Source organism: Triturus cristatus, chromosome 5_1, assembly GCF_964204655.1.
Source record: "Triturus cristatus chromosome 5_1, aTriCri1.1, whole genome shotgun sequence".
NCBI lineage: Eukaryota > Metazoa > Chordata > Amphibia > Caudata > Salamandridae > Triturus > Triturus cristatus.
Window position 1 is genome coordinate 200,412,605 of NC_140587.1, and position 15,960 is coordinate 200,428,564.

The window sequence follows — 15,960 nt, forward strand, 5'->3', positions numbered from 1 at the left end:
TGGCACTGAGCCACAATCTTACCGTCAGAGGGCAGAGTCCATTTGTACATTTCGAACATGTGATCACAGATGTCTGCCTTGAAATGGTTTCTGTAAAGACTAAGAGCTTAATTTGATCTGGAGCCAACCATTAAAACAGCAAATGGTTAGAATTATTATGGTGAGAAACCTAAGCACACTTCTTGCAGCATGGCACTACCATTCCCTAGTCCTTAGTCATATAGTTCTGAACGGAGTTGGCATGAATGAAGCCACGGCTGAGTGAATAGGTGTGGTTCATAAGTGAAAATGATTCTTAGTCGATTGCCTCTGTTTCCCAGGGGTAACTCTACCCACTTTTGCAGCATTTCCTGTGTGTCCTTCAATATACAAAGGTGTTACAAGATAATAACAAACAACTGTCTAAACACACCCAAGAAGTCAATGAGAGAAAAATACGTAAATTCAGTAGGGACACAATAGACTACAAACTCGGAGAAGTCTATTCGTGGGCAGAAATTTACGCAAGATGAAGGCAAACCAAACCGCAGTCTCAAAGTACAGATACTTCATCAACAAACAATGATACCTCCAATCGATCGAGACCAACACGAGAACCACCAACACAAGAACTATCAACATCAGGAGTAACCACCTCTCAACCCACCATAACCGCAGGAAGTTCTTTTTTAGAATCAGGCCCCCCGGACAAAGACGACCCAGGCAGAGCAAAAGAAAAAGAGAGAGAAAAACAGAAAGAACACCCACAGACATGAACAGTTACAGCCAAGAAGGACAAGACCAAGAAAGGGGGCCAACAGATAACCTAGTGATAAACATATCTGATCACCATTTTTCTGCAATAGAGCTAAGCACCCTACAAAAAGATACATCATTTGTACCCACAAGTCATCCAAATCTTCTAGAACTGGAAACTAGCTTTTACACATTCATGAGGAAATTGAGACTCAAATACTGCCAGGACTAAAGATCAACTAAAGGGACTGAAAACTATGAGCACCTTTATGGCTCCGGTTAGCCATAAAAGTCTAGATATGTTTGAACTACTAGTGAACCAAGATTTGGTTAAATTAGATTAAAAAAAAACATTCACATGCAACAATTTGACCAAAAAGGAAGAAGGGATACTAAAATCAATTGACCAAAACTCCAACATAGTATGCCAGAAAGCTGACAAAGGAGGAACCTTGGTGGTACTAAATGCCGCACACTACAATAATCAAGTTGAGAGTCATCTAGCTGATCAAGACAGCTATATGAAACTACACATGAACCCAACAGAACAATATTCAGGAGTGTTAAAAACCATTGTACAAAAAGCATTTGAACAAGGCACAATAAATGAAAAAACTAAAAAATATTTGACACCAACCAACCCCAAGAGCCCCACAATATATATGGTTGCAAAAATCCACAAAGATCCTATCAACCCACCCTTCCGTCCAATTGTATCTACAAAGGGAAGTATACATGAGCCATTAGGCAAACTACTGAACTGATACCTACAACCATCCGTACTAAATATGAAAATGTTCATTAAAGACACCACAGACTTTCTGAATAAAATCAATCAAATAGTGATAACAGAGGACGAAAACATAATAATGTGTACAATAGACGTTAAGTCCTTATATACTTCGATTCCACATCAACCAGGACTTGAAGCTATCGAACAAGCTCTGCTGAACACAGAATATGAAGATGACTTAAAAATATTCCTGATGGAAGACCGGAACTTCAATGGGCAATTGTGCAGCCCCGGCATATGCTAATATATTTATGAATAGGTTCGAGAAAGAACATATCCTGACGACACCAGCTTGGAGAACACACGCTAAACTATTTCTCAGATTTATAGATGACATTTTTGTCCTTTGGAACGGCTCAATTTCTGAACTAAATACAGAACTCAACAAATTAAATTTGATAGATGATCGAATACAATGTACCTATGAGATCCAGGAATGGACCATTACATATTTGGATGTGAGAATAACAAAGGATGATAAAGGATTTGAAACTGATCTGTTCAGAACAAATACCAATAGGAACAACATTATACACTATGGTAGTTTCCATCAACCTGCATTAAAACAACACCTGCCATTCTCCAAACTACTAAGGGTAAAGAGAATCGTATCCGACCCATTTAAAAACACTGAACGCACAAATGAAATGCTACAATGATTTAAAGCAAATAAATACCCTGATCAAATACTAAAACAAGCAGAGGACAGAAGCAAAAACATATCCAGGGAAGAATTTTTAATCCCCAAAGTGAAATCCACACAGAATTGCACAACAGTTGTGTCAAAATTTTCCACAAAAAGTACGGCGTACAAGAAAATTATAAAAAAGCATTGGCCAATCTTAGTATTGGAACCTGATTTTAATCACATTTACGATGAGGAGCCCATTTTTGCATATACCAGGGGGAAAACACTTAGGTGAAATCATCAAACAACGTAAAAGTGAAGAATATCTAACAACATTTAAAGGTACAACTCCATGCTGGAACTGCAACAACTGTCATAATGTTATTAAGGGCCCTCATATATCACACCCCATGAAAGGTCACAACATCAAACTTATAGTTAACGCCACGTGTGATTAAGCAATATAATATATCTGTTCAAATGTCCTTGTGGAAACCGAACGAAAATTGAAAACAAGAGTCAACGAACACAAAAGCAACATTAGGACTAGATCATTGAAATCGTCAGTAGAAAACCATTTCATGGCAGCACATCATAATGTTTGCCAATTGAAGTTTTTGTGTTCTTGAGACTGTTGAGAAACAAGAGGGAAGAGACAATCATACCTACTTGTTACAATGTGAGAACTATTGGATACGACGCTTGAATTCCCTCAAACCCCATGGACTAAATGATCGGATGGAGTTTCAATGTTATTTATAATGCATAGCAGTTGATCCCCTCTCCATGTCTTGACATATGTATCTCTGATTTATCTCCTAACACCATCACAGATTAACCACATCGTTATATATATTTTATTAATACTCTATTTTTTATTAATACTCTATTTTTTCAGTAATACTCAATTTCAAGTTTAATCCTGTCTTTTTAATCCCCACACTTTTATACCATTTCATTTCATCAACCATATCATTTTAATTTCAAGTTTAATCCCGTCTCTCCAATCCCCACACATTTTATTTCATTTCAATTAATTCGCACCCAGCCTCACGTATGGGAGACAGCCATCTCCCGAGTCCGTCCTCTATGCCACTTGTAGTTCACCATCGCGGTAACCATCAGGTAAAGTGAGTCCGCTTTTTACCTTTATGGCAAACTCACAAGCAAAGCCAGCAACAGAAGCAACGCGCCCGAGAGACCGGTTCGTTTGATTTTTCTGCACGTACACGGGCTAAATGGTAGAGCACGGCTCACAAGATAGATTTACTTAATTGCACTAAGTCCTGCGATCGTTTTTCAAAGCACACAGGATTAACCGATGTACACTCGTGTGCATTTAGCAATAAACACGTTTAAACGTCCCGCACCTTCAGGCACTGCGTCTCGCACCTTCAGGCACCGCGTCGGCTCACTATTTCAAGAACTTTTGCACCAAGTACTGCAATTGTTTTTGACCTACACAGGACTAACCGATGTACACGTTTAAATGCCCGCACCTTCAGGCACAGCGTCGGCTCACCAGTTCAAGAACTTCTTAACTATCACACAGCTGGATTTTTTTCCTTATCACCCACTAGCACGCTTATCGAACACCAGCGCACGCCGCTAATAGTAAAAAAGTAATTTCTGCACAGGATTAACGCATAGCCACCAGCATGTACACCTCAGCATAACAAAAGTGATGTATACATTAGGTAAATCGCTAAATTTATAACGCTAAGCTTTTAGCGGTTTGTTGTCTTCATGTGTAGTGAACAATGGTTTCAAATTATTTCACAGAGTGTCCCCAGATGAAGGCCAGGATGGCCGAAATGCATTGGAACCTGTAAAGAATTTTTTTTATGCAACATTGATAAATGCAGTGAATAACCTGTAATTATGTGGTAAAACACAACATATGGATTGAAAAACAAGAATATCCGAGTAATCGTCTATTTGCAAGCACAACTTTGGTGAAAACTCTGAATAATTAAATTAACCTCTCCTATGCGGCCTTTACACTAGTGCCCTGGGGACACAGCCCACAACAGTGGGAGTGCTACCAGTCCTTCAATATACAATCCCATAGAGTCCCTCTCTATCTAAAACAAAGATGGCAGAACCTATCTTCACCTGTGCAGAGGTGTGGCCAGGGAAATGAGCAACCCTTACTCTGTGTTCCCTCCTTCCTGTTTGAGGAGCAGTCCCTCTACCACTGGTGTCTGACTGAGGGAATGAAGGAGAGCCCTGCCCAGGAGTCAGCTAAAATTTGTCTGAGACATGGTAGGCATCTTTGAAGTTAATCACGTTCCTGGGCACAATGCAGATGATCAACCTGCCATAGAACAGACACATCTGTCCACAGCTAAGGACTTCATCCTGCTCTGGGAGTAGTTTTCATACCTCATCAAGGGGGCTATTCAGCGGTCACTGTACATTTAGAGCTCATGCAAATGGGCCTCTAGAGGCTTTAGGCAAGAAACAGGCAACTATGTAAAAGTACGCTTTCCAAAATATTTCTTACAAATCTTCTGACTTCACCAGTGAATTGTGCATGTAATAAACATTTTAAAAAGTCCAATAATGAAGTTAGTAGCTGCTAACATTATTAAATGTAATATTGTATCCCAGTGCTTTCTTATGGAACAGCCAACCCTGCTGCGGTGAAAATAGCTTTTGGGGCTTTTTCCTGTGAGGACATGTGTATCATTAAACTTCCACATGCCCTACATTTCAATACCATGGACCCTGCCATATGGACAAAAAGACCTATTTTGGAGTGACATTCACGTTTAAAAGAAAAGTTTTGACCTGTCAAATGGGGCTAATTGACAGGTCAAATTTGCATTTAAGAGCTGCTGAGCCAGGCTACAAGCAGTATGCCTACATTCATGTTTACATTTTAAGAAGGGGAGCACAGACACTTTGCCACTGGTACTGGCAGGGATAAGGTGCGTACATAGAGTTCTACAGCCAGCAAAAACAGTGAAGATAAACATCTGGGGATTTACCATGCAAAAGATGGTCATTTGAAACAGTGGGCATTTGGAGTGTGCCTTTCTCAGGTATTGAATTTCTGAAAGTCTGAGTTCCCCGCACCTCGATTCATTCTACCTGGCATAATAGAACTATTGTTCTTTTGTAGAGTTCTGTTTCTATCCCGCAATAACACTCTCTCTCATTTAGTTGTCTCCAAGCCTCTTTGACATACTTCTGTTTATCCATAACAACTATGGGCTGACTTTTTGAGACCTGTCTCTGATTTTGTGATACAACCTATGAACTAATAGGCAGCTTCACAAAATCAGCAGTCGCAGAAGGGCGCAGAACGACCTGCCTAAAGACCATTGATATGCAGGTTACTACTTGTAACCCCCTGTAGTTGGCTGCAACCAAAGGGATGGTGGTCCGCAAGTCAGAGAATGTCACCATCCCTGTGTTTGTATTGTCAAATGGGAATTTCTTAAGTATTCCATGTTCCTTAAAGTAACCTGCGCTCCCCCCCAAAAATGGGTTTTCTGTTTGGAAATACAGTGGGAAGTGCAGGCAGTGATCCCTAGAACCACTGCCTGCTTCTCTGAGGTTACCCAACAAAATTCACACAGGAGAAGGTCTCAGAGTAGACATCATACCCTTTGTGAATCATTTGCCACCTCCTTTAACTTGCCGGTAAACGACCAATGGTTAATTGTGTTCTTCAAACTTTTATACACTTCAATCAGTAACACAGTGAAAACACACCACAAAAGGCCCCTATGCTAGCTTTGGAAATGAGAGCAATTTTTAATAAATAAAGCTAGACCTACATTTAAAAAATCCAATCAGTAGAACCAAAGAAATGCAGGTTTAAATATTTCAGTAAAAATAGCACCAAAAAGAACATAGTGCCAACTGTGGAATTCTGGTTGTGCCGAACCGGGACAAAGTCGCAAATTCAGGCCGACTGCGATGGAGCACAGGCCAGCCAAAGGGACTCAGTTAGGCCTGTTGAACATGAGCACCTTGGGTCCTGGCTGCGGAGCATTGCGAGGTTCTGCGCAGAGGACATGTCGCACAGCCAAGGCGATGCTTCGGTTCTAAGGTGCTGTGGAGCTGCGATGTGAGGTCCCGCGTCATCTTCGATGAGAGCTTGCGGTTGTCAAGGATGAGTTGTGCAGTTGAGGTGATGAGGTTGTGATGGACGAGGGATTGTAATGCGAGGGCCTGAGCTGGGAAAGCTTTATGCAGGTGGCTGTTGTGATGTAGGATGCAAGATCGATGCAGAGTCTTTGCATCATGGGAACCCTTGCAGCAGAAGTTATGTGTCGGTTCTACTTGGGTTTGCGCTGCAGAGCAGAAGAGATGCTTCAGTTCTGTTGGTAAAGCACTTTCAGACCCACTTCCAAGGGTCCAGGGCTGGGGTGGCACCACTTGGTAGGATAGGACTCACAGATGGCAGAGTTCAAATTCAGCAAAGTTTCTATAAATTCTCTTTGAAGTGCATAGTCTTCCTGCCTTCCAGACTAACTACAGGGGGTATGCAGCCCTTTGTGTGGAGGCACAACATGGCCTATTCAAGTGTAAGTAGGGCTGTGCCCAGATCCATCCTCCCATCCTACTAGTAATGGCCTTTCCAGGCCCAAGTATGTTTTCTAGTGGGTGTGGCTACCAGAAGAAATACACAAAGCCCAACTGTCAGCTACACCCAGTCATGTGACCCAGGGATAGACTGTAGGCACTTCGGGGCAGATTTACAAGCCCCTTGTGCCTCATTTACGCCACCGTTGCGTCACTTTTGTGACGCAGCGGCGGCGCAAATCCTGCGCCATGGTGTGGGGTACTTACAACGTGACGCATCTGGGAGATGTGTCACGTTGTAAAGCCCTGCGCCACATGTAGGCGTTCCTGCACAGGGGGGCATTCCGGCGCAGGAACGCCTCCTAAAAGTAGCTGAGTGAAATCTACAAGATTTCACTCAGTCACTTTTAGGCCCATGCTGCGTCAAAACCCTGCGCCTGCCTGAAGCAGGCGTAAGGATTGACGCAGCATTAACAAGATAGGGCCCCCCAGAGCATTGCTGGAGCTGCGTCGTGCTTGTGACGCAACTCCAGCAATGCGCCACTTTTATGGCACAGATGCGTCACGCATCTGTGCCGTTTTTGCCGCATGGTGCGTCGCATTGTAAATGCGGCGCATCCATGGTGGTCAGCTGTGGCGCACAATAACTGGCGCATCCCTGCTGATATACAGGGATGCGCCAGTTATTGTAAATATGCCCCTAAATGGCTAAGGCAGGAATATGCCCACTTCCTAAAAGTGCCATTTTCAAAATTGCTATTTAAAATCCGATTTCACCATGAAAGAGGGTTTTTCATTGCAATTCCAAAGACAGCAAACATGAGTTGGTTACCTGTTCCCATTTGGAAAATGACAGCTTATTAAATGTAATAAGGTAACTCGCATGGGAAACAGCATTTACAACGCTGTCATTGCATCGCGTTACACTTATAACGCGGTCGTTACAGCGACCGCGTTGGTAAAACACGATACCTTTACACCACAAGTCATTAGAATGACTTGCTGGAGGGGGCGCTCTAACCTAAAGAATAGTATCATTTACTATTCCAACACATTCCCTACTGTTGCGCACGCTGGAGTTGGAATAGTAATTTATACTATTCCTAAGTCCAGCGCGCCCCCTACAGCAAGTCGATCTAATTACTTGCGATGTAAAGGTATTGCGTTCTAACACTGCTGTCGTTGTAACGACCACGCTGTAATAGAACGCGAAGTAAAAGTATGCGTTGTAACATGCTATCTTAAACTCCCATGTTATTCTATGGGAGAGGCAGACCTTGCAGTAGTGAAAAATTAATTTAACAGTTTTTCGCAACTGCGACATGTAAAACTTAAAAGTACATGTCAACTTTTAAATACACTGCATCCCGCCCCCAGGGCTGTCCAGGACCTACCCTAGGGGTGACTTATATGTGTTAAAAAGGAAGGTTTGGGCCTGGCAAAAGTTTAATTTGCCAGTTCAAAATAGCATTTAACAAACTGCATACACAGGCTGCAATGGCACACCTGAAACATGTTTAATGGGCTACTTAAGTGGGTGGCACAATCAGTGCTGCAGGCCCCTTAGTAGCATTTAATTTACAGACTCGAGGTACATGTAGTACCACTTTACTAGGGACTCACAAGTAAATCAATTATGCCTATTGGGGATAAGCCAATGTTACCATGTTTTAAGGACTGAGCACATGCACTTTAGCACTGATTAGCAATGGTGACGTGTAAAGAGTCCCAAGGTCGGAAAAAACAAGATCAGCAAAAATAAGTGGAGGAAGCCAGAAAGTTTGGGGGAAGACCACCCAAAGTCTGATGGGTATAACAATTGCAAATAACATTTTTGCATTTGCAAACTCTGTAAACTTTTGTGAATCACAGAGCTTACAAACAAGTTGAGTACATTGGAAACTTCCTCCCCACCCTTGGTTGAGGACTTGAATATGATCCAGTCATCCTATCTCAGTGTTTCAGTAACTGAGTGTTGTGACATTTTTATTCTTGTATGGTAACATTTTCTTCTAGGTTTTTTCAAACCCTCTAAATCATATATTGGAACACCTAGATGGCATCATGCTGTACATTCTGTGACAATATGAATGTATTGCAAAACCCACTATGGCTACTTACCCTGATATTGATATTTAATTCATCTAGCCATAAACCTCATTAGTCATTTTCAGACCCTCCTGTTCTGTCTCTAATTCATGCAAGATATGTATTTATTCAGTGCTGCCTACCTGGAAATTAGAATCCTAATGTCAATTGGACATTAGAGCTTTGATGCCACGATTAGAATAATATTTAGGGAACTTTAGCTTTCTGCAAAATATGAATATGTCTATTCTATTTCTGGCAAAGTTAAAATGACTTTTTTGGCAATATGTTTGTCCTAATTCCAGTACTTCTAATTTTGTTTATTACATGGTCTGCAAGATTTACCAAAATGTCCTCAATATTTGGAGGCTCTGTCTTACTTTGGATTTTGTCTATTTCTTGCATCTTGTTGTTTGTATCTTCTTCTAGCACTGTGTTCCCTTGTTCCTTCCAGGCAATCTTCTTCTCCTATTGTTTATGTGGTATGGCTTCAACAATTATTCTGATATCGTTCCCTGGGAGGTAACATGGAAACAGTTATGCGCATGCGACTGCCCTGCTCCATCCTCCTTATTGAAAAGGCGTGTTAGGGAGATCTCACTTTTGTTTGACAAGGAAACTCATGCAGAGTCAGGTGCAGTTACCTAGAGCCAGATTGCCAAATTCCGACCGAGTTCTTTGACCTCTCTTCTCCAGGACTTACCATCCTGCTCACACCACCTCTCATCCGCCTCTGCTTTCTCTTTGGTGGAATTTTCCACAGCATCTGAAAAGTGGCAATGATATCTGACATAAGTGCCTGGTATCTGACACACTAAATTTCATGTCAGACACTTAGGCACCGACAGCCATTCATTTTTTGGCAAAACAGTCCTTCTTGCCAAAAAGAAACTGCTGGCACTCAATTTCCATAGCATAGATGGTATTTTACCACAGCCTCTGTGCCAGGCAAGGTACAGCACAGTACCAGAAAGGGAGGGGTCAGGAAGGGGAGAGATTGAGTGCATGCACTTGAATTAATCATTCGTTGTATGTTACACAGAAGGACATACTTATGAGAATGTAGCACAGTGCAGGAAGTCACCTTGCTGCACTGCCTCACAGGGAAAGGGCCGGAATGCACCATATTTAAAAGAGTACAACACATTCCTGTTCTTATCACTTCGCTGGCATCGTTTTGGCTGCCTAGCACCAACACAGTGTCTGTGTTGCATGCAGGATTGTTTTTGCTCAGAAAGGGTGCCTTCCTGCACAAAAACAATCCTGAGAGGCAAATTCCTCCTTCTATGTGTGAGGCAGAATACAGATATCTCTCCTCTTTATGCCTCACCTGGGGAGGCCTATCTTTTTGGTGGATTCCCAGGTTTACCAGTTCAAATAAATCTGGAAATGCGTCAAAAACAATGGAGTTGCATGGGAACAACCACACAACACCCATGGAACGTTTCCCTGGTGCAGAGTAAGGCAACGCAGACATTTTCGTGGTGTTGATTTACTTGAGATTTATGAAGCCACTCAGGGCTACACAAGGTGGCTTCATAAATCTCATTTTTGAGTTGCGCCACCTTCGCACCACATTGCATGGTGCAAGTGCAATGCAACGGTGCTCGTAAATATGCCCCCTACTATTTTGAGAAAGGCCGTGTGGACTGCTGTATATAATAAATGCTTTTATAGGTAGAGCAATGGCATACTGATAGTTACCTTTTGGCAAGGAATATATATTACCTACTGGCAGTCGCCAGTAGGTAGTTATAGTTAGGAACTTGTTTCTATTCAAAAAGCGTTTTTTTTTTGCTTATCTCTGAGGCACCGTTTGACGAATCTTTGCAAAATTTTCAAAACTAATGGGGCGCTCAAGTCAGCTCCAGTCTTGAATGTTTCAGGGTGATTCATCAAGCGATGGCCGAGAAAAAAGGAGGGTCCCAAAACGCGTTTTCTCCATTTTAATTTTCATAGGGAACTTTAGACAAGTCTACAGCCCGAACTGTTGAACGGAATTACACCAAATTTGGGAAAAAGGTAGGTCTTGGTTCAGAAAGTGTCCTTTCTTTAAATGGTGTAAATTCGTAGTTCCTGAGAAATACATACATAAAAAATATAAGTATCTGGCGACCGCAGTGGATCCGCGAACCCTACCGAGCACGAGCTTGATTCTAATTGGCTGCAAACACTTCAAACCAGGAAGTGTTGGTAGCCATCTTGTGAATCAGTTGAACCAAATCACAAGAAAAAAGGTGAAAAAACATAAAACAAACTAGGAAAGGGGGCCCTAGGCCTGGGCAGACCCCCAGGGCCCTAAAAAGCATTGTTTTTGTAAAATGTTGGCAGGATTCGCGTGGTCCATGAATCCAGCTGACATTTTGCTTTAAAAAAAAAAGCGCTGGGGTCAGGTCCCAGGTGCAATACATATTTATGAAGCGGGCCCGCGGGCCCCCACAGCCCCAGGGACCACTACCTCCAAGGGGCTACATTAATAATGAGTGGTGGCACACAGCCCCCCTGCAGCCCCAGGGACCGCCACCTCCCTGGGGCTTTTTCTCAAAAATGCATGGGGGGCACCTGTCCCCCACATTGCCCTGGGGACTGTCACCTCCATGGGGCTTTCATAAATTTTGGGCCCCCAAGCTCCAGGGACTGCCACCTGCCCTCGGCACTAATTATTCTAATATGGGGGTCCGTTGCGGACCCCCGGCCCCGGGGACCAGCACCTACCCAGGGCTACACACATGGTTGAGGGTGGCCCTCCTCGTGGAGCCCTCCTTGGCCCTGGGGACTTCTACCACCCCAGGACATTGCAGTTTGCTATGGCAGGACAGGAGCACGGATCCCGCCCTGCCATAGCAAACACTGGTTTGCGTCATGGAAGCAAGAGAAATTCACTGAAAAGACCACAGATTTCGGAGACGTTAGAGTTAGGAATTAGCATTTAAACACTCTGAGATATTCACTGAAAAAAACGCAGGTTTCAGGGACGTTATAGTTAGGCTGACCTTTCACTCATACAAAAGCAGAGAAATTCCTCTGTTATAGTTGATGACGTCACATATTACATCACTCATGATAGGGTCAGTGACATCACTGATGACATCTCAAATGACATCATTGATGACACCACTGTGACATCATCCACTTAATATCTGATGCACCTACTCACACCCTAATATAACCTTTCATACACCCACTCTAAAATACAGGCTACCATTCTCTAAACCATAGACACTCCAATACCAATTAGTATATAAACACTCAATGATTCATAGGTCTACACTCATCCACTCATTCACCCATACAGTCACTCAATCACAGAGTAACACATCAATACAGCCACTGATATATGCACTCATATACCCATACAGACACTACCACAACGCCACTCACTATAGCAATGAGAGGGCACACTACGGAGCCCCGACCATAGGGTCTGTATTTGCAAATCAGCTTGCCTTTTGCTTCCCCACTGCTTTTTCTGCCAACGCGTTTCACGGCACTCTGCCGCTTCTTCATGGGCTGTTGCTAATGAGGCAAGGACGGCTCATTTTCCTTGATTTATTCATTTTATTGGGTGACATCATCGCTCATAGTGGACGCGGCTCGATTCTACCGCCGAATTGCCTGATGGGACATGTTGTTCTGAAAAATACAATGTCCAAGGGAATGAGATTAAACTTTTTCCTTTTAGTAAGTTCGATGCATCATCACAGTTGCAATATTCATTATATTCCCTATAGTAGGGTGGGGATAAGCAACACAAGCTGCATTGTGTGCTGGAAGTCCGTGCTGACCTGTAGGGTATCGTAAACCAGCAGCCTTTCTGAATCTCAAAATGGTGCTCCTCTCCACGGCCAGGGTAGCCGTGCAAAAAAATGTACCAATAATTGCCCTGAAGCAGTGAGAGGGCACATTACGGAGCTTCGACCATCCGGTCTGTATTTGCAAATTTGCACAGTGGGGGAGAAAGGGAGTGTGGCCTGTGTCCACCTCTCAGCAATCCCACTGTGTGGGACTTACTGGCGATAACAGGTTGGCTAGCTGACCCCTAAAGACCCCCAGCAGTGAAGGGGACTTCACTCCCCATTCAAGAACATGCCAGGGAGTGCGTTTGCAGAGTGGTGGGCACAAGGGCTATGGTCTGCTATGAGAACTTAGCAATCCTGCTTTGTGGGAGTTACTGGAGGTAATAGGAGGGGTAGTTGCCCCCCAAGGACATCCTTGGGGGCAACTACCCCTCCTGTTGCCTCCAGTAAGTCTCACGCAGTGGGATTGCTAAGAGGTGTTCAGAGGCCACGCCACCTTTCTCCACAACTCTGCAAACACACGCCCTGGCACACTGCAGGTTGGGGGATGAAGTCCACTTTACTCCTGAGAGACTTTGGGGGCCAAGAAGACCTCCTGGTACCTCCTGTAAGTCCTATGCAGAGGAAATTTTAAGCACTGATTGGAGGCCCAGCCCCCTTTCTCCACCACTCTGCAAGTGCGACTTCTAATTAAAGAAGCATTTGCAATGTGATAGGTCTCGCATTTCCAAGAGTTTGAGCAATTGGAGTTGTTAATGCAAAGGTTTTCTACTAATGTTTTTTGGAGTGGAGTGGATGTATGTTGTGTGTAGTTAAATTAGATAGTATGTTGTGCAGTGAAATTATGTGGGTAGAAAGTATGTGGAATTTAGTGTATTGGAATTATGTAGAGTGGGGTTATAGAGAGTAATTATGTAGTATGGTAGTCTGTGTTGAGGAGTGGTAAATTTAGGTTTAGTCTTCCTCATTTCCATAGAAGCTAAACTATAAACTCAATGAGACAAAAAAAGAAGAACCACTGAGGAGCCCTTCAGGACCTAGTCAGAGGTATGAACTGGGCCACTGAAATTATGCGACTGTTTGGCTGCTCCGACTTTCGCACAATTATACACTTACTGCATTTGCCACATTACCTGCTGCATAATCTGCAGATTCAAACAAAAAAAAACTTGTTTCTAGTTCAAACAACTTAAACGTTACCAAAACTGCAGCAACAAGCGTTATAGCGTGGTGGAAGGCCCTTTGCAAACCATGAATGGTCACCTCCTATTTATTGCTAACTGTGGGTGTTAAATTGGTACTAATGGTGTGCAAACCACTCGAGCTTGTTTCTTCACCTCTCTTGCCTATTTATGTATTTCTCTTGCTTCTTTCTGCACCTTTCTTCCTTTTTCTGCACTTCTCTTGCCTCTTTCTGCACATCTTTTCCACTTTCTGTTGCTTCTTTCTGCACCGCTCTTGCCACTTTAAGCATCTCTCTTGCTTCTTTCTGTACCCCTCTTGCCTCTTTCTGCACCTCTCTTGCCTCTTTCTGCACCCTTTTCCTGCACCTCTCTTGCCTCTGTCTGCACCTCTCTTGTCTGTTTCTGCACCTCTGTTGCTTCTTTCGGCATACCACTTGCGTTTTTCCGCACTTCTCTTGCTTCTTTCTGCACCTCTGTTGCAAATTTCTGTATCCCTCTTGCCTCTTTCTGTACATCTCTTCCTGCACCTCTCTTGCCTTTGTCTGCACACCTTTTCCTGCTTTCTGCATCCCCATTGCATGTTTCTGTACCTCTCTTGCTTCTTTCTGCACTTCACTTACCTCTTACTGTACCTCTCTTATCTGTTTCTACACCTCTGTTGCTTCTTTCGGCATACCTATTGTGTCTTTCTGCACTTCTCTTGCTTCTTTCTGCACCTCTGTAAATTTCTGCATCCCTCTTGCCTCTTTCTGTACCACTCTTTCTGCACCTCTCTTGCCTTTGTCTGCACACCTTTTCCCTCTTTCTGCATCCCTTTTGCATATTTCTGCAACTCTCTTGCCTCTTTCTGCAGTTCTCTTGCTTCCTTCTGCACCTCCTTTGCCTCTTTATGCACCTCTCTTGCCTCTTTCTGTACATCTCTTTGTTCTTTCTGCACTGCTCTTGCTTCTTTCTGCACCCCTCTTGCCTCTTTCTGCACCTCTTTTGCTTCATTCTGTACTTCTATCTCTTCTTTCTGTACCCCTCTTGCCTTTTTATGCACCTCTGTTGCTTCTTTCTGCACTGCTCTAGCTTCTTTCTGCACCTCTCTTACCTCTTTCTGAACCCCTCTTCCCTCTTTCTGCAATTCTCTTGCCTCTGTCTGCACCCTGTCCCTCTTTCTGCTCCTCTTTTGTCTGTTTCTGCAACTCTGTTGCCTCTTTGTGCAGTTCTCTTGCCTCCTTCTGCACATCTGTTGCCTCTTTCTGCACCCCTCTTGCCTCTTTCTGTACCCCTCTTGGTTCTATCTGCTCCTCTGTTGCTTCATTCTCTACTTCTCTTTCCTCTTTCTACACCCCTCTTACCTCTTTCTGCACCTCCATTGGTTATTTGTGCACCTCCTTTGCTTTTTTCTGCATCTCTTGCTTTTTTCTGCACCCCACTTGCCTCTTTCTGTACATCGGTTGCTTCTTTCTGCACTTCTCTTGCTTCTACCTTTTTGTACACATATTTACAGAGTATGCTGTTTGAAACACAGGTATTCAAGTATCTGTATGTTTATTTTTCAGTAATGTGTCACTCGGTAAAAGCACAGACACAAGCATGCATACCTTCACAAACTTGGTCAGACTTACAACAGTGATATTCATAGGAGTGCTGTTTTATATTTGGTTGGCCTAACATTCTGAGCAGTCGATGAATATTGAACCCTCAAGACAAAATGAGGTTTCAGACATTTTGGGAGACGGATTAGTGATTCGGCTACTGTGTATGAGTCTGTTGTAAGATACAATCAAAGTAGGCCTCTTCCTGCACCTCTGTTGGTTCTTTCTGTACATTTCTTGCTTCTTTCTGTACCTTTCTTCCTCTTTCTGGACTACTGTTGCTTCTTTCTGTATTTTTGTTGCTGCCTATGCTCCTTTGTTCCTCTTTCTGCACCTCTCTTGCCTCTTTCTGCAACTCTCTTGCTTCTTCCTGCACCTTTCTTGCTCTTTCTGCATCTGTCCTACCCATGTAGGCATAGTTGGAAATTAGCATTTAAAAAACCTTAAGAAATTTGCTGAACAAAAGCAGAGGTTTCAAGGAAGGTATTGTTAGGGATTAGCATTTAATTAACCTTAGAAATTCCATGAAAAAAACACAGGTTTGAGGAACGTTATAGTTAGAAATTAACATTTAAAAAACCTTTGAAATTCACTGAAAAAACCCAGATTTCAG